This window comes from Dipodomys merriami, unplaced genomic scaffold, assembly GCF_024711535.1.
Source record: "Dipodomys merriami isolate MVZ:Mamm:240054 unplaced genomic scaffold, mDipMer1.0.p SCAF_72, whole genome shotgun sequence".
Lineage (NCBI taxonomy): Eukaryota > Metazoa > Chordata > Mammalia > Rodentia > Heteromyidae > Dipodomys > Dipodomys merriami.
In genome coordinates this window covers 4,717,644-4,738,234 of record NW_027206313.1, presented here as the reverse complement: position 1 = coordinate 4,738,234, position 20,591 = coordinate 4,717,644, and the positions used below count along the sequence as shown (strand labels likewise).

The 20,591-nt window shown below is 41.1% G+C and overlaps 1 non-coding gene across 1 annotated transcript; it reads right to left on the bottom strand.

Annotated features, from left to right (window-relative positions):
• Nucleotides 1-13,967: 13,967 nt before the first annotated feature.
• LOC138818239 (small nucleolar RNA SNORD81) lies at nucleotides 13,968-14,043 on the bottom strand. Its single transcript, XR_011369019.1, has one exon. It is a non-coding gene; the product is annotated as a small nucleolar RNA SNORD81 (small nucleolar RNA).
• Nucleotides 14,044-20,591: the final 6,548 nt, after the last annotated feature.

The window sequence follows — 20,591 nt, the reverse complement described above, 5'->3', positions numbered from 1 at the left end:
GACTGGTAGCCCGGCAGTGAGCAAACTAGGACATGAATGAAAACTTGGAGGATTTTACATGTGTCACACACACGGGCCTGACCTGGGGTTTGGATTCTGGTTTTGTGCTGTTGCGTAGCTTTTCACACAAGGCTGGGTGGAGCTCTACCACTTGAGCTGCACCTGTATGTTATTGGTGGTTAATTGGAGATAAGAGTCTCAAAGAATTTTCTTCCTGAGCTGATTTCAAACCCCGATCCTCAGATCTCAGCCTCCTGAGTAGCGGAGACTTATCAGCATGATCCGCCAGCAGCCAGCTTCGTCCGTTAATTTAACCCCGTGAAAGACCACCAGACATGGCCATTTCAGAACTTCCTTTACCAATCTCACCGCTGAAGATCTGAAATGTAAACACATCACAGGTTCTTCTTCCGCACGGCCCTCTACCCTTATATCACCAACTCTCAGTCCCAGGACAGGTAGGACGCAGTTCACTGAAGGTCTCTGTGTAGCACCCACCAGGAAATTCAAATGAGAAAATCCTGCCTTTGTTTTTTTCATGAGTATTTTCAGTCTGTAATAAATATTTAATTTTTCATTGCACTATAAGGAAAAACTAGATTATATGGTCATCCTTTTCAATTTGCCCAGGAAGGCATTTCTTTCTCCCAAAGAACCAGCAGAATTTTAATAGTGAGCCTGCTCTGTTTCTTTAGGGGAGGGGTGTGGGAGTTTCGCTGGAAGCTCTACAAATAACCTTATTTCCTTACATTTCCTCATTCAAACGCTGCACAGGTCTTCCTGAAACTTTCATCCCCATTTACCCTTGGTTCCATTGTTATTTTCTGCTTCCTCGTAAGCTTTTTATTTCCAGCCCTATCATCTTTCCCTGCAGCCTGAGATTCTTTGTTCTGTTCTGCACGTGTGACAACCAGGAAGGGTAAGTTTTCCTGGCTGACAGCCACCAAATTTGTAACACTTTTTAAGCAAAGGTTTTTGCAGTTTCTACTCTTGTCATTTTCCTCACATCTGTGGTGGATGTGGAAAAAACAAAGCTCAAGCAATTTGCTCCCGTTATTTGGCGATGGCAAAGCCTTCCAGACTTCCCTTTACCTTACCCCCGGCTCCCCCAATGCTAAGTGGTTCCCACAGCTGGGAATCACTACACTCAGTTCAGGACTAACTTCTCATGTATTCAAAGCTTTATAACCTGGGTAATTTAACTTAATTTAGATAGGTATTTATCTTATATCAGACAGTGAGAATGAGCTCACTGGTGTAAGAGAGATCTGAGTTCAATCCCTTATTCATTCCTTTCTTCTCTCTTTCTCTCTCTTTTTGTGCTGATACTAGGCTCAAACTCGGGTCCTCCGGGTTTACCTTGGCTTTCTCACTCAAGGGTGGTACTATACTACTTGAGCCACAGCTTCACTTCCACTTTGGCTTTTTTGCTGGTTAATTGGAGATGAGAATCTCAGCGACTTTTCTGCTCAGGCAGACTTTGAACTGAGACCCTCAGATCTTAACCTCTTGAGTAGCTAAAATTACAGCCGTAAGTCACCAGTGCCCAGCTATTGAGCTCTTACTCACATTGCTTACTAAGCAATGAGACGATGGACAATATTTTAAAACCTTTCAACTTTGTTTTGGCGGAAGCTTTTCCCACCTATACAAAAGGAAGAAGAATTCTCAGAATAAATTCAGATAATGCCCATGTCTGGTACCTAGTAATTACTCCAAAGAGTGATCTGGCATTATTTAGAAACACAAAAACATATTTTATTGTATAACCATGAACAAGACCCAGGCTGGTTGCAATGTGAAAGAGAAAAAGAAACAATATCTGCTGCGTACACATTGTACGTCTGGCATTTTCGTATAAGAACTTGTATATAGTCAGATACAGTGAGCACTGCCAGTATTCTCACACTTACCATGACGTGTTCCCAGCTAATTACACTGTAGAATGGCTCTGGGGAATCCTGTGACCAAAGGACTTCAAGGAATGGTCCATAAAGGTAGTGCCTTGTGGAGTTTGTTTTACTCAACCTTCATCTCTCAACTGCACACACAGAACTGTAAGAGGGACTTAAAAAGTCTTTTCTTTTTCACCCTTTTTTATGAGAACTGCTGACTTCTTGCTTGGGTTCATCAATGATTTAGCGGAGACTAGGCCTCCCAGACTTCTCCATTCTGTACCTATGTCCTTTGTCCTAAACTATTCTCTCCTGCAGTCATTTTGCAGCAGTATTGGGAGTCAGGAAGGCTGGGACCACCAGTCAGGCATCAATAACTGTCTCCTGTGGGAACAAGGCCCTACCTGATCAATCCTGAGCCAATGGACTGGCAGTTCATGGATTCAACCTCTGATCGTCTCTGGTTGTGACTTGGGATTGTTTTTAACTATACATACCTTCTTATTCCTATTCCCAATTTCTCCCCCATTTAACATAAAGCCAGAATCTTACCTCTGAAGATTGCTAAAGAGATACTGAACTGCTGTTTTCCACTGGCTGCCTTTCACCACCTCTCTCTGTTTGATCTATATCAACTAGATTTGACAGGTGCATTCCTGAAGTTCAGGCCTGGGATCAAAACCACGTTAGAAACAGACTCCCAGCGATTTTGCCATATTGAGAAGGAAGGTGTGATCTATACTACCCAAGACTCTTTAATTACCAAATCTAACTCAAGCTGGCTTTTAGTCACAACATGAATTCATTGGTTGGTAAAACTGAAAGGTTCTGAGCAGAAAGAGAAGCAGTCTTTGGGCCTGTCTTGATCCAGATGTCCCTGTGGTGCTGTGGGGGTCTGGTGATTGCTTCTGCTTCCCTCTGGCTTGGCTTCATTCTCAGGCAGTCCTTCACTCTTGGTCGGACACTGGAAGCCCTGGGTGGACAACTTCACGATTGAGCAGGTGTTAGCAAAAGATTTTTCTGGGAAAAATCCAGGATTCAGTCTCATTGGACCAACTTAGGGCACGTGTTCACCCTTCAACCGATCATGCTGTCTAGGAAGAAGGAGGCTGCCAACTACATCTGGGCCCTCTGCCCACCTTAGGAAGCAGGCTGAAATTTTCCCTACCTGAAGCCTCTGGGTAGAGTTTTAAGAAGAAAATTTTTCTCAAAAGGAAAATCAGGCTTCTGGAACCAGAACAGAAATCACAGATATGGCAAAAGCAAGATAGCAGATGTACATTACATGGCCTTAATTATGGATCTTAAAGAATGAGTGGAGTGTAGCCTGGTAGAGATGGAGCACATTAGCAGCTCTGTATGGAATTAGGGGAAAGTCTCCAAAAGCTGGAAGTGGAATTGTGACTCAGTAGCAAAGTGCCAAATCTTGAGTGAAAACACTAAGGGACAGTTCCTAGGCCCTGAGTTCAAGTCAGTCCAGACACAAACACAGAGAAACACACACACACACACACACACACACACAAAACTGCTATTGAAATTTATGCTGGAAATGCATATTTTCTTGATAATAATTTTTAAGTTAGGGAAAATACTAATAACCTGACCAATGACTCTGTTAAAATTCAATATTCATTTTGGTTTATACTATATAATTTTTTTCATATTTAATTTCAATTGCTCTCTAGTCTTTTTTAATCTTCAACCCATTGGCTGATTTTTCCATCTCCGGAGAAAAACTTCCATTTAATTTTTGTTTTCTTGATCTTCACAAAGTACAACATTCTAATCTATCAAATCTTCTAAAATATATTGCATACTTTATATACAAGAGTTAATCATACAATCATCCATTTCTTTCCTTCTTATTCTTTATAGCTAAGCTTAAAGTTTTGCAGCCATTCTGAATTGGAGCATTATAAAATCTACCCTAAGAAATAATATATTTTGACTTGCTTTTGTGAGAACTTAATGTTTTCTTTCTTTCTTTTTTTATTGCGAAAATACAATTACATGGGCAAGATACTGAGTACATTTCTTATCAAGCATTGTTGCCTCCTCCTTTAATGTTTCTTTCTTTACGCTGTCTCTCAGGGACTTTAGCTACATGTTACTAAGAAATCCATAAAATGATAATAAAATAGGATGTTTTAAAAATGATATAATTCCAAAAGGAAGTTTAAAATATGCACTCCAGAATATCAAGAAGTATGAAATCCTGGAACTTAATCAAATTATCTAGCAAAAGGTAACAAAACTTCTCTGGCCATATACAGATCCAGTGTTTCTATTTTACCAAAGGTAGTCATAAAGGAAATATGGAGAGAAAACAATCCAAAGGGAGAGAGATGTGTCTAAAAAATAAATCTAAAACCCAAAAAGAATATCCAAAAGAGGGTACAGGAATCTTCTTCCATTTCTTTCTAATCCAGCATCATCTATTTTATTCTTGATGTGCAGTTCAAAGCCAGTTCAAAGCCAGCCTAGTAGTTAAGAGTCCATGAGACTCTTAGGCTTCTAATTAACCACCAAAAGGCTGGAAGTAGAGCTGAGTGTCAAGAAGTACAGTGCCAGCCTTGAGCAAAAAAAATCTAAGGCCCTGAGTTCAAACTCTAGTACCAGTACAAAAGGGACAAGAAAGGAAAAGAGAGAAAAAAAAAGAAAAGAAAAGAAAGAAGGAAGGAAAGGAGGAAGGAATGGAAAGAAAGATTAAGGAAGAAGAGAAAGAAAGAAAGCAAAAAAGAAGAAAGGAAGGAAAGAAAGAAAAAAAGGAAGGGAGAGAGGAAAGGGAATGTCAAAGATCTCAGGTGGCAAGTTGATTCTTTTTCCACAGTTGTTTTGTGGCAGGTGCAAATGCAGTTCAAATGCATTTTGTTTTTTAGGTGGTGTTTTTGGTTATTATAAGCTATTATTACAGAATAAAAGCCAGAATGTATACACATGTTTTGTGGCCAAAGAAATGTACATATCATCATAGCCTTTGTCTTTTTTTTTTTTTTTTTTTTTTTGGTTGTGGGACTTGAACTCTGGGCCTGGGCGCTGTCCCTGTGCTCTTCAGCTCAAGGCTAGTGCTCTACTACTTGAGCCACAGAGCCACTTCCGGCTTTTTTCTTTTTGCTTATGTGGTGCTGAGGACTCGAACCCAGGGCCTCATGCATGCAAGGCAAGCGCTCTACCACTGAGCCACCTTCCCAGTCCCGCCTTTTTCTTTCTTTAACAGTGTTTGCACTCAAATTAGATCATATTTTGAATATCTAATTTCAAAACAAAACTTTCAAAATAAAACTTTCAGCATTTCAAAACAAACCTTTCTCCTAAGAACACGTATTATTCCTTAACCAATTTGGTGAAATGATATCTGGTTTTGTTTTGTTGTATTTTTTTTGTCAGTCACAGGGCTCGAACTCTGGGCCTGGATGCTGCCACTGAGCATTTTAGCTCAGGGCTAGCCTTCTACCACTTTGAACCAGAGGATCACTTCCGGTTTTCTGGTGGTTCATTAAAGATAAGAGTCTCATGGACTTTCCTACCTAGGCTGGCTTGGGACTGAGATCTTCAGACCTCAGCCTCCTGAGCAGCTAGGATTATAGGCAACCAGTACCTAGCTAGTCAGTGTTATAATGTTGGATTTTTATGTAGCTGGATGTATGCTTCTATAATAATGGTTATCGAACAGCTATTTAGGAGACACAAGACTCACTGCCAGGAGATAGCAGAGATTTTCCAAGGTGTCCTTCAGAAATGGAGAGCGGGGGAAGGATTCAGCATGTGAACTGGAAAAGGCCAGAGTGAGAAACTCCCACAGCTCCCACGACCCCCACAATTCCCACCCACATGGCGTTGGTGTTTTCCTCCAATAAACACCCAGGTCATAACAGCAGACGGTTCTTATGTCAAGGAACAAGGACAAGAGATTCGAAGAAACCTACTCCTACTTCCTTAGCTCCTCCTACCAGCTAAGTGACCTTAAGCCAATCATCAAACCAATTTAAATCCTACTTGGACCCCTCTATAAGATGCAAAGAAAGAAATACAGCTCCAAGGACTATTTGTAGGGTGAGATAAGTTTCTAGACTCCAGATCCCTCTTGTCAAAACTCACTATGAATTGACTGCTGGACTCTGATCAAAATTTCATCTGTGAGATGTCTTGTCCGTGTATTTATATTATGGTGGAGAATTGTCCAACAGCTATTCAGTTTATTTATTCTCTCATCAATTCCGTCTGCTAACACTCTAAAATCTGCCCCCAACGTTAAGATAAATAATCAGAGGACTCTGTGCCTGCTGGCATCACAGTGGCCTCCAGCATCTAAATTGGTTTCCCGAATGAACTATGGGCATGGTGATAGGAGCTCACGTGGAGAAACCCCGTATGTAAGAGGTCCACGCGAGCTCAGGGTGCCTTGCTCCAACCTCGCTGCCGAGCAAGGCTCAGTATTTCACGCAGTGTCCTCTTTAAGAGCACCCTGAGGAGAAATCTTCCCAGCCACAGGAACAGCGTTGCTTTTTCTGAACAATTGCCTTGTTTTACTTTTATGGACATTCTAAGACACGAAGCCAATCATGTTTTGCCTTTAGTGCTGGTTTCTGGAGAGCAGAGAGTTATGTGCACTCTTGTCTCTGGTGACAGTTGAGACCAGGTACATGAACTACAGCTCAGCTGAGATGCTTCACCCTTACTGTTCTCACTGGCTCCTTCCATCTTTCCAGTGTTGAAGGTTTTGTATCTAGAATTTTTAGAGCTGGCTTAACAGTGTTTTGTAAAGTATGACGGGGAAGGTGAATAACTGGATACATAATGCAGGTACTTAAAGCAGGACCTGGCTCCCATTCACTTCCATTGCCCATTCCCTTAGCCTCTTCTAAGTGTGGGGTCATTTTATCTGGCCCAGTGGAAGACCAGAGTAATCCACAGTTGTCAGTGTTGACGTCAGCCCCTCCAGTACGGAAGGCATCCTGAAGAAGTCGGGGGAGAGGAGCATGTTTAATGGGAGGAGGGTGGATGAATGAAAAAGGGGAACAGGGGCAAAAACTTAAGTATGTAATCAAGAAAATGGGAAATGAGTCTGGAGGGAGGGAACAGAGGGATGGGGGGAATAATGGAAGAGGTGAATCTGAACAGGAAGTACTGAGCACTTAAATAGACACAGAAAATTGTAACCCCTTTGTAGAATCTTTGAAAGTTCAGAAAAAAAATTAAAATTAAATCATTTAAAGGTTTCTAGAAAACCTTGATGGTTCCCAGGCTACTCCAAGACACACACAGTATTATGGACAAATGTGAGTGTTCCTCTATCCATGGTCCCAAAGCTTTTAATAATAATATCTAGTTCAATGTATCGATTTAGGTGTAAAGTACATCAAATTGCTCTATAACAATCCAATATCGATTAGATAATGTGGGGCCTTTTGATTTATCTGAAAATGCTAAAAAACAGAGGGGTGACAGTTACATAAGTAAGGCAAATAAGGCATTTCCTTTTGAACAATGCCACCCCTTCCCTCATTCCCTCTGCTTCTCCATAGTTCATTTTCAACACAGTGTCTAGTGAGTACCACCGCTACATTTGTTCACCCTTTGTCCTTCCTTTTCTGGACTTCTCCTTACTCTCCTAAACACATATAGACAAACAAAGAAAAGAAAATGAAAACAGCAAAAAAAGAAGATCCCCAAACCCCCTTTCCATTTTCTAGAGTTCGTCTCAATACATATTATTTTGGATGATCAGATATTGGATGATCACATAGATATTGTGCCTTTGGTTCCTCTCCTAGAGTGTCCTCCTTTGGTATCACTGTGTGTGAAGCCTAGAGAACCATGTCATTGTTTTATCCCAGCGTATTTTAGAGTTAGCTTCGGCATGTAAGAGAAAACGTGCACTATTTGTCTCTCTGAGCTTGCTTACTTCACTTAACATGATTTGTTCTAGGTCCATCCATTTCCTTGCAAACAATAATATTATTCTTTCTAATGGATGTGTACGATTTATCGTGTATAAGTACCACGTGTTTTGGATCCACTCATCTGTTGTAAGACATCTGGGCTGTTTCCCTAACTTGACTATTGTGAATAGCGCAGCAATGAACGTGGATGTGCAAGTGTCTTTACAGTATCCTGGCTTGTGGTGTTCGGAGCAGATGCCCAGGGCTGGTATTGCTGGGTCGTAGGGAAGACCTATGTTTAGTTTTCTGCGGAATCTCCAGACTGCTACCCAGAGTGATTGTACTAGTTCACATTCCCACCAGCAGTACAGTAGGGTTCCTTTCCCCCACATCCCCACCAACACATGCTGTTGTTCAAATTCACAATGGTGACAAACTAACTGAAGCAAGATGGAATCTCAAGGTTGTTTTGATTTTCACTTCCTTTATGGCCTGCGATGATGAGCATTTCCTCATGTGTTTCTTTGCCATTCTAACCTCTTCTTTTGAGGAGTCTCTCCTTAGCAATTCTGCCCTGTTAGTGATCGGTTTATTAGATTTGGGAGGGGTTAGTTTCTGGAGCTCCTTGCATACTTTAGACATTGGGCCTTTTTTAATGTATTGCTGATAAAGATCGGTTGTCTTTCTTTCTAATTTAGTAACTATGTCCTTCACTGTGTGGAAACTTTTTAGTTTGATGGAATTCCATTCATCAAGTCTGTCTCCCAGCTGCTGTGCCCCTGGGACTCGTTTTCAAAAAGGTTCCGCCTGTGCCTACAAGTTCTAGTGTTTTACCTACTCGCGCTTGCAGTAGTTTCAGAGTTTTAGGTCCTACGCTGAGGTCTTTGATTCACTCTGAGTTGATATTTGTGCATGGTAACAAACAGGGATCCACTTTGGTTTTCTGCATGTGGCTGCCCAGTTTTTCCAACAGCAATTACTAAAGAAGCTGTCTTTTCCCCACCGTGTATCTTTGCTCCTTTATCAAATATTAGATCAATGTAAGTGTATGGTTTTATTTCCAAGTCGACTAGTCTGTTCCACTGATCTTTGGGTCTATTTTTGTGCCAGTGCCAAGCTGGTTTTGTTGTTGTTGCTATTATGGCTCTGTAGTAGAAGTCTAGCATTGTGATGTCACCAGCATTACTTTTTTTGCCTAGACTTGCGTTGGCTATTCCAAGTCTTCTGTTGTTCCATATGAATATTTGGATTGTTTTCTCTCTCTCAGTAAAGAACCTCATTGGGACTTTGATGAGGATTGCATTAAATTTGTAGATCATTTTGTCAGTATGGTCACTTTCATAATATTAATTCTACCTATCCATGAACATGGAAGGTCATTTTATTTCCTGATACAATCTTTGGTTTCTTTCTTCAATTTTTATAGTTTTTGCTATAAAGGTTTTTTGCTTCTTTGGTTATGTTTACATATATGTGTGAGTATTTATACATATATATATATATATATACTATATATATATACACATATGTGTGTGTATATATATCACAATAAGACTATGGAAGTAATCAACTGTCTTCAAACAAGAAAAAGCTCAGGCCACAATAGATTCATAGCTGAACTCTATAAGATTTTTCAAGCTGAACTAACACCAGTACTCCTCAAACTCTTCTGTGAAAGAGAAAAAGAAGGATCAATTCCAAACTCATTTTATGAAGCTAACATTACTCTCTTTCCAAAACCAGGTAGTGATCCAACAAAAAAGAACTATAGACAAACCTCTCTGATGAACACAGATGTCAAGCTCTTCAATAAAATACCAGCCAAGAGAATTCAGCAAGTAATTTTTAAAAAATCATACACTATGATCAAGTAGGTTTCATCCTAGAAATATAAGGCTAGTTTAACATATGTAAATCAATAAACATCATCACATCAACAAAACAAGGACAAGAATCACATGATCATCTCAATGATGTAGAAAAAGCCTTCAACAAAATCCAACATCCATTCATATTAAAAGCTCTGGAGAAGCACATAGAAAGCATATCCCTCAAAATAATAAAGGCTCTATGTGACAGACCAGCAGCTAACATCATACGGTGAAAAACTAAAACCATTTCCTCTAAAATCAGGAACAAAGGATGTCCATCCTCTCCACTCCTCTTCAATGTAGTTTTGAAACTTCCAGCCAGAGCAATAAAGCAAGGAAAAGATATAAGGAATTCACATAGGGAAAGAAGTCAAACTATCCCTATTTGTAGATGGCATGATCTTATATCTGAAGGACCCAAAAGACTCCATCCCCAACCTCTGAGAGCTTATCAGTAACTTTGGCAATGTAGCAGGATACAAAATTAACCCACAAAAATCAGTATCCTGCCAGGTGCTGGTGGCTCATGCCTGTAATTGTAGCTAGTAAGGAGGCTGAGATCTGAGGATCGCAGTTCAAAGCCAGCCCAGGCAGGAAAGTCCATGAGACTTTTATCTCCAATAAACCACCAGAAAACCAGAAGTGGGGCTGTGGCTCAAGTGCTAGAGTGCTAGCCTTGAGCTGAAGAGCTGAGGGACAGTGCCCAGTTCAAGCTCCACGATTGACAAAAAAGAAAAAGAAAAAGAAAAAAAGGAGTATCCTTTCTGTATACCAACAACACACAGCAAAGAGGAAAATCAGGAAAACAATTCCATTTATGATAGCCTCAAAAAATAAAAAATAAAAAGATAATTTGAAATCATAAGTGAACGACACCAGCCCCTCAAAGCTGCCGTATTGAAGGACTTGTTGCTTCTCATGGCATTTTAGATAGTACATATTGATTTAACCTCTCATACACAGTGTTATTTTCTTATTTATAGCAAATGTACCCAATGTCCTAGTTATTCTGAATCTTACAAACCTAAACTCAATCTAAGAGAGCTGAATTGTTGTTGTCATTTTCTATGTGAATGTTTCATTAGAAATGGTCAGGGCCTTTTCAGTATTTAAATATCCAAAGCATGATTTTGATAACAGCTGTGCAAATACTTTGAGATTAAAGTTCTGGCAAAATCGTCTCAGCACAAAGTTTAATTTCATAAAGCTCATACTGAAATTTTAGGGCTCTGAGTTTCCTTAAATAATTTTGAAATTCAAGAATAATCCTGAGGGCTAGGAAGGTGGCTCAGTGGTAGAGTGCTTGCCTTGCATGAATGAGGCCCTGGGTTCGATTCCTCAGCACCACATAAGCAGAAATGGCTGGAAGTGGCACTGTGGTAAAGCGCTAGCCTTGAGCTGAAGAGCTGAGGAACAGTGCCCAGGCCCAGAGTTCACAAACTGACAAAAAAAAAAAATAATCCTGAGAGGTTAACATAAGTCTACCACAGACATTCCTCGCATACAATGAAATTCATGAAGAGCAACATTATTTGTATCTCCCCAATCTTCTCACTGCCAGATAAACAATCAGGGGGCTTAGGACAGTAAGCTCATGACAAGGTTATTCTAGAATTTCATTGTATTCCCCAGGCAAAAATTCCTGACTCAAGCCCAGAATTAAATCCTGGGCTTTGGAAGTCTAATGGGACAAACCTATGTCAGTCATTCTGGAGTAAGGTCATACTATTCTCTCCATCACCAAAGCAAGCTGACAGATACACTTAAGCACTCACTGTGAAAACAAGATTCAATGTAACATTTGAAGTTACTATTTCTCTTGCTCCAAATATACAGGATTGTGATAGTTAATTTTGATTGTCAACTTGGTTGTAGTGAGAAAGGTCCAGAGAGTTAGGGAAGAGTATCTTTAGGTATGCTGCAATACTGTTTCTGGAGAAAATTAAATCTAGAGGCCTCTGACCTGATGAATTAATACATTGATGGTTGAATAGACCATTGAGAAGTGGTGCCGCTTCCTCTTGCTCTGGCCCCTGCCTATTCCTGCTCTCTCTCCTTCCTGTCTACCATGATTTGAGCTGCTCTGTTATGGCCTTTTAGCCATGATGGACTAAAACCCCTGAAACTCTGAGCAAAATACCTCTTTCCTCCCTGAAGTTGTTCGTGCCGTGTATTTCACCCCAGCAATGTGCCAGCAACCAGTACAACATTGCACTGCTATTCTGGTAAATACTTAACCAGCATGGAGGAATTTTTTTTAAGTAACCTCTGATGTCTATTGCTTTCCTGTTTCCGTGACATCAATAATAAATGCCCTCACCATGACTGATACCAAGCTACCAGTGTGACCTCCAGGAATGGAGTTGGGTAAAGATAAACACAAGCAATCAGGCCTCCGCAGTCAGACCAGCCTACTCCTGAGAGGGGGCATGCCATTCAGCAGATAGGGCTTAAAATGTGCACATGTAGAGCTTCTGCTGGTGCCTTTGCTTACGAGAGCCCCTCTAGCATTTCTATATATACATCCCGTGTCTTCATCTACCTTTTCTTGCCTTAGAAATCAGCCCAATCTTATCGTGTGCCAGGCTATTTCTCATGGTCCACACTGAATGTTGGCATTATCCCTTATGTGGAAAGACTCTCTCCTACTTTGGTAGCATTGTCAGTCTCTTATTGTCCAGAACAAATTTCCAAAATCCATAGCTTTACCTCTAAAAGCTTTGCATTCAGGTTTCCTGAGAGCACGCATCCGATCACCCTGAGTGGAGGGCAGGAGATAGATGTCAGGAAAAGCTGAGCAGCCGTGAGTCCTATTTCCCAGGTGCTGTGGCCACTGCCCCTCCTACTCCATACCACCTCCTGTTCTTCTTTGTAATGTCTTAGGAGTTCTCTGAACAACATTTCTGTTTTACATTCCACCCATTTACATTCTACCCATTTCTCAGCACAGCTGTGTCTTCACCTCAACCAAGAATGAATTCTAACATGTTGTTCCTCTAATGTAGCCAATCAGTGCTATCTCATAGCATGTGATAGCTATTATTATTTCATAGGTGACCTTATCAGACATAGTTCAGAGAGGGTATTTTATCAATATACAAATGACATACCTGTTTGTATATTATATGTATCCCATATGTGTACATATATTTGCATTTTGTCTTTTGTCTTTTTGTATATTGTACCTATATTTTGCATTTTATGTACCATATGCTCTTCACATTTATATATATGTACATATATATATATATCATATGTACAATACATTGAAGGTAGTATGTATGCCAAATGTAAAAACAGGCCTTAAAACATACCAGCATTAAGCCAGGCATTGGTGGCTCATGCCTGTAATCCTAGTTACTCAGGAGGCTGAGATCTGAGCATTGTGGTTCAAAACCAGCCTGGGCAGTAAAGTCTGTGAGACTTTTATCTCCAATACGCCACTCAAAAAACCGGTAGTGGTGCTGTGGCTCAAATGGTAGAATACTAGCCTTGAGCTGAAGAGCTGAAGGACAGTGCCCAGGCCCAGAGTTCAAGCCCCTTGAAAACAACAACAACAACAACATGCCAGCATTAAAAACCTCTGTTTAAAAATGGAGTATATGCTGGACTCTGGTGGCTCATGACTTAACACTAACTACTCAAGAAACTGAGATCTGAGGACTGTAGTTCAAAATAAGTCCAGCTAGGCCTGAAGATTCTCCATTTAACTACCAAAAAATAGGAAGTAAAGCTGCAGCTCAAGTGGTAGAGAATCTGCCTTGAGTGAACGGCTGAGAGATAGCCCCCAGGCTCTAGTTTTCGTTCAAATGAATAAGTGAAGAAATAAATAAATAAACAAATGGAGTGTATGATCTACTGTTAGAATTGACTAGATTTAGCAAAGGCCACAGGTTTCTTTGTCTAATTCCTAGGCTCCTCATACCATCTAAGGTAATGCGTATGTGTCTAATTGAAAGGACTTGCTACAGGACACAAAAGTCAATGGAGAAATCTTGATTATTGGTCCAACCACATCAGAAGTGCCTTCTAATCGTCCCTTCTCTCCCATGTCTCTGGAGATCCTATATGCTCTGCTTAATATGGTCAAATTTCTGCTTTTAAAATATTCTGATTCTGAACTTATTTTCCCTAAGTAACCTTACAAGTCTTTCTTTCCCCAGTAACATTGTTTTGTTTATAGATATGTACCAAAGTAGGAATTGATGACATGCTTATAATACTCCATCCCAGAGCATGCAACCAGCCCTCTGCAGTAAAGATAATACTTTACATCACATTTCTATATTTCAACTTAAATTGTGCTTGGGAGAAAACAGAGTATCATCTCTTTTAGTATCGCCAAGTAGTCAGGACGAGAGTCAAGCTGGGTGGAGATCATCATGCCTTCTGGATGAGGATAATGCGGAGATTTTCCCTGCTCACCTTTCAATGTGTAAACTTCAATCCTGCTGCTGACCTACAGACCTACAGGTGGAAGTGTCCACCTGCAGTTCTTAAACTGGATTCTGTCAGGTAGTCCTGGCTAGACTTACACTCATGACCTTTTACTCCTGGGTCCTAAGATGGGACTCCAGGCTCATTCCAACATAGCCAGCTTCCATGTCAAATACCTAATCTTGGCTTAAAACTTAGTGTGCACTCTGGGTTGTCAAGTGGATGCTTCATACTTTTATTTGAGGTCTCCATTCTGGACCCAAGAGCAGGGGATGCAGACAAAACTGTGCATACAAGTAGTAGAAATGACTGGTAAACCATCCAGATGCTACCATTTCCGCTTCTGCTTTTCTACAAAGTGCCTCGACTCATGGCTACACTGGCTTGCTCATTATTACCACATTTCTCAACCTTCTTTGACAGCTAACTGTCCATAAGATGTCATCAAAAGCCACACTGCATCTCTAATCAGCAGCATCTCTACTAGCAGCCAACTCTCAACATCAAAAGTCTAGTAACATTTCTTTTTTTCTTTTTTCTTTTTTTCTTTTTTTTTTCTTTTTTTTGTCAGTCGTGGGGCTTGAACTCTGGGCTTGGGTGCTGTCCCTGCGCTCTTCAGCTCCAGGCAAGCACTCTACTGCTTGAGCCACAGTGCCACTTCCGGTTTTCTAGTAGTTTTTATTGGAGATAAGAGTCTCACAGACTTTCCTGCCCAGGGTGGCTTTGAACCGCGATCCTCAGATCTCAGCCTCCTGAGTAGCTAGGATTACAGGCCTGAGCCACCGGCGCCTGGCTCTAGTAACATTTCTGCACTTGGAATAACTTTAAGGTTTTAGTAACTGGAACTGTCCAATACAACCTGGTCCATTACTTCAGGTAATTTACTAGCTCAGGTAACTAAAGTAAGCAGAAAGATACTTTAGATCTTCCTGACAAAATCTTCTATATGGACTTGGGGTCTCCAGAAGCTATCCAACTTTCTTTAATGTCCTATAAATTACAAATAAGTAACCAAATAGCGTATCACACAGATTGGTTGAAGACCACTAAAAATAAATAAGTGAACAGGTATCAATTAGGACTGCCCTTGGAGACATATGGTCTTCTTAATTGTAATGTTCTTGCTCTGGGCTACCTTCACCGCTATCTCATGCAGAAAATTCCTCTTGGAATCAGTCTGATGGATTCACACAGTACCACAGATTCTTGGCTCTCTGATGAATAGTATCTTCATGCTTTCTTGGGGAATCTAATACTGCAAGTTTTTCTTCTACACGCTCCTGTTTTGTTAGCTGTTCATGCCATGGTATAATAGTCTTGGAGTTCATGCTGCTATCTGCCTCTGTCTTTTTTATGTCTTTGCCCTCCTCCTGGGTATCAGTTCTACCCTGGAAGTGGTTTCATAAGCACAGAAACACCAGTGCCTCTAGGCCTGGGTTCCATTATAAAAGAGACAGGAATTAAGATCTTTTCCATAGGAAGCAATATAATAATAGATTTTAAATTTATTGGAGTGAGAAAGGCAGTGCATTAGAGAAGATCCAGAGTTTAGGTTAGGAAATGTTTGGAGATGGCAGATATTTAGAGACTAAACCTCGTCTAAACATGTAAGTTTAGAAGTCATCAACACATTAAAAAGTCTTTAAAATCTTAAACTCATGTGGCAATATGTAAAGTTGACTTAGTACTCAAGAGTTAATTGATCTATCATATCAGAAGATTAAAGAAGAGATGATATATGATAAGGTCAATATGTGAGGTTGAAATAGAGGCAATGTGGGAGGGAGGGAGGAGACATGGAAAAGCTATAGACATGGGTAATGACAAGTTTTCAGGTATCACCATTGAATAAACGAGAGGGATGCTTCCAGCCATGTGTGCTGCTTTAACAAAATATATAAGACTAGTTACATAAATAAAGAACAGAAACTTACTTCTCCTAGGTCTTGGAAGTCTAGGATCTAGGTAAATGTGATGGTTGCTATGTGCTTCGTCTTTTTAATTCAGGATGGTACCATTTTGCTTCAGCCTCCAAAGGAAGCAAGCATATTGTTCTCACATGCAGCAGTAAAAGAGAGTGGACTCTATGTGAAACCTCCTCTCTGTGTGTGTGTGTGAGCGTGCGCATGCACATGCATGCGTGCACATGCATGTATGCACGTGTGTGTGCCAGTACTAGGGCTTGAACTCAGGGCCAGGGCACAATCCTTCAGCTTTTTCCACTCAAGGCTAGCTCTATCCTTGAGTCACTCCCCCACCTCTAGCATTTGGGGTAGTTAATTGAAGATAACTGTCTCACAAACATTCCTGCCCAGGCTGGTTTCAAACCTTGTTCCTCAGATTTCAGCAGCTAGGATTACAGATGTGAGAGCTACTAGCACACTGCTCTGAGGCTTCATTTATTAGGCTTTCATTCCATTCACAAGGCTGTACCCACTGTGACCAAAGATCCACGCACAGAAAGCATTGCTTTGGAGCGAGATACATATATTTAAACCAGAACCAGTGGTCAGGATCATTGGAGGAGAAAAGGTTGGGTAACTGAGAGACCAGGGGATTTGAAAAGGTCATTAGTTATCTACATGGTCGTGGATGCAGAGATCAGCAAGACCTGCTGTGGCTGAGTTTACACAGACTTCTCTGGGTGGGAGCTCTTAATGGAGACACATCGGCTTCTTCCAGCTGGAGCCACCCAGGTCTTGCTGTCTCTGTGAGCTGTTCGCTGCTGTTGAGAAGCAAATACACTGTGTCTCATGTGCTGTGCATTTCAGGGGCAGACAAAAATGATGACACATTTCACTGGGAAAGCAGGACCAGGATCAAGGTTATGGAATTCAACAAATATGAACTGTCAGATGCTAGAGGGCTGGCTTAGTGGGAAAGACCTCAGGGTCAGAAATCTCAAGCTTCCCTAGAACTAAAGATTCCAATCTCCAAAGCTTCAACTCAGTCCTTCACCCTATGAAGGCAGATAAATTGGGTAATTCAGATTGATTCACCAGGCTCTTAGAGATGACATCTTAAGACCCAAAGCTCCATTTGCTTTCCTAGGACATGAGGTAATTCACAGCTATGTTTTAGGAACAAGGAGTGACATTACCACACGGGGTCAATACTAAAGTGTAGACTGAAAGAACCGGAGACATCGATTTTACCCTGGAATGTATTTACATATAAAATTCCACCAGAAGCCAACAGAAAGAGCAGTAATGCAATATCAATAACGCCATCATTCAGTCTCCAATATACATTGCGTAGATGTGTAATTTAAAGAGAGCCAATGTCAACCCTGAACAAGTGAGGTGAGTTTGGAAGGTAAGAACAAACATCTGTCTTCTATCAACCAAAAACATCTAAGATATTGGTATCAGTTATCCTTCTGGCATGATAAATTACTCTATGGAAATAGTCCCATTTGACTGTTGTCCTAGTTATTTTTTCTAGAGAGTGTCATAGTAAACTTAACACATGAAGCAAATCCATGAAATATAGGGAATGTAATTTAGAGACTCCAAACGACTATGTTTGCATAGTCGTTGTATCTGATTAATATAAAGTCAATCATTTCAAGTAATTATTTCTATAAACTCTTCAAGGTACTGTGTGTAAAAAAGAAAGAAACATATTTGGCCATTCAGCAGGTCTTTGTACTTGTAAACTAAATTGGGTATTAGGCAAATCATTGATAAAAATTTACATGTAATTATTTGTGGTTGTGTTGTTTCAGATGGAAAATACTAGAGATTACAGACAAGAAGCTGAACTCAATAATGACTTCATTTGTCTGTGAGTTTGTTCATAATTTGGAATGTGCTATGAAACGTGAACCGACACACTGGAGGCCCTGTTTCTTTTGTGAATTTCTGTCACAGAAACAGAACAACATTTCTAAGTAGATTCACAGCTTTCCGAACTATAAAGCACTTGGCCAGTTACAGAATATGTAATGTCAAGTAAACCTAGCTGTCTTCTTTCAGAATCTTTGCTAGGAAGCTCTATGAAGTAGACGCAAACCCATCAGAGAGAACATCGGCCCCACAACAAATGAAGATTCAGTGATGCCAGGGTGCAGGGCTAGCAACCGACTAGTTCGATTTGCCCTGCTTTCCTTCTGTATTTGGCAACAATGACAATTCAAAGCTAATGGAGTAAAGGGTAGCTACTAAAAACGTTTACATCTCTCAAAACAGCAACTCTCTCCACATTACATATCATTAATGAGAACAAGAAATGCCATTTGAAGATGATGATGATTTATAACGAAGATATAGGTCCCTATCAAGAAAGTTGGCCCCAAATTAGCGTTAAGGGGAACTTGGCAATGACTGAGAAGCCCTGGATAAAATACATTTGATTCTACCCAGTGCAGGGGGAGCTGGGTTTTCTGGTCAGTTATCATGAAATTCCATTCTCTAGGTTTCAAATGGAAACTAGTGATAACCCACAACAACACAATGCACTGAAATTGTCCATAATGTAGTCCTGTGGCATCGGATGACTGACCAGCCCAAAACTAGAGAATAATATGAACGTCAACAACAGGCGGATTTGCTGTTAACTGACCAGCAGTGATCTTAAGGAGCAGGGTTCCCATATGAGAGTCAAAAGGGGTTTTATTCCCCTAGTTATAGTTCCATAATCGAAATAGAGACATCGTTTCTGTTCTATCCCAGCCCATTTGGATGACAAAAGGACACAGGGAAAACAAAATATCCTCTAGTTATTAATTTTCTTTCACCTGAAGTTAAAATTATTGCCAAATTATTTGCCCTTCTGGCAAAGTTATAAAAGGCAATATTCATCTAAAAGTCTACACCTGAGAATTGCCGTGTTACCCAATGAACCATTGAAAATGCACTTCCCAAAACTCTCAAACACACCTCTCAAAACTCACCTGTTACTTCACCCAACCAGTCAAGCAACACATGCTTTAGCTCCATGTCAATAACCTGCTGTATTTTCTTGGGAAGCAAAGGTGATTTATTGGAAGTGGCCTTTTTAAATCTTCAGTAATAAAGCTCTCCAATCAATGTCAATCCCATTTCCTAGAATATTTACCCAGATCGCCTTGTGAGTTAGAAAGAGCACAGGCCTCAGAGTGCACCTGTTTCTGAGGTGAAACCCCATCCACGTCCCCAGCAGCTCTTATGATGGCGCCGCTGTCATCACCAGCCACCAGTGCCAGACTCTCTTTACATTGTTTAAACTAGTATCTTACTACACGAAACTTGCTGACAGAACAAAGACACGAAATCTATCCAGAGACTCTTCTACAGCGAAGATGGTTTATTTGCTGTGAAATCTCTAATGACTCTGGCCAGCACACTAAAATGGCAGCTTGTGATGGCACACATATAAAGCGCTCCTCAGTTTACACACCCTCGTGTTGAGTTGGCCAGCGCTATTTTCTGAATGTCTTCACCTGAAGGTAGGTGCAAGCCACACAAGCACTGAAGATTTAAGCAAATCACAGTACTGCTGAAACCTCGGGCTTCCAAATGGCGACAAGAGGGCTGGGCAGGGGAGGAAGGGGTGTATGTTCTGATCAAACATTAGGAAATAAGTAAAGTTAGCCCTCAGTGTTTTCCCCAGCCTAGATTTCTGCCTCTGGGGATCCACATCCCCCCAACTTTCCAGCCAGGCTGTTACCACCCAGACCAAAGGTCCCTGAGAAAGGAGAGAAGCAAAAGACAAAGAAAGCATTCACTCGTTTATTTTACATTATAAAGGGGCCTCATATCAATAACAATAAGAGATAATTAATTGAAACCCTGAAAAATTGTCCTCAGTTCTGTTGTTGCACTGAATAATTTATCACCACATTACCCACCAACCTAAACAGAGCCCAAGTGCGCGGGAAGCAGAGCCCCTCCTTCCCATTTGACTGACTTTCCCTCCCCACTCCACCCCTCCGTGTGATCTTGCTCCCCATCCTCTCCATCTAGAGGCTGGGGAAGGCGCTGGTGTACACCACCATCATCTTCAGAAGTTTGGCTAGGAAACCTAACATCCTCTCTCCCTGTTTTTCAGGCAAATGTGGGCACTTCCTACCAGGTTTAAGCAATGGCTGCACCAAAAAGAAAAGACTTTTTTTTTTTTTAAAGGAGAGACTATATGCTTTCCTATGATTTCATTTCTCAAGAAGAGCGGATTATGCCAACAGGGCGGCTGGAAATCCACCGAGCAGCGACTCCACAGCTCTGCGGGGCCCTGAGTCCTGCTCCATCACCCTGAGCCTTGCCCATGGCCCGCAGAGGTGCCCGTCAGGCCCATGGCCACAGCAGGTTCATTGAGGGACAGTGGCTGCGGACTTGCGGCTTTCTCCAGCCCACCGCTGCCTGGCGAAGGACCAGTCTGGCTCTTTAGCTCCTCCCACCATGGGCCCAAAGTATCCCCAGCTACAATGACACCAGGTGGAAATTATAAGAGAAACCCAGCTTAAGAGACCTGAGGCAAACAGCAAGGCTGTCAGACAGGACAGCTCTGATAAGTCTTGGGAAAGA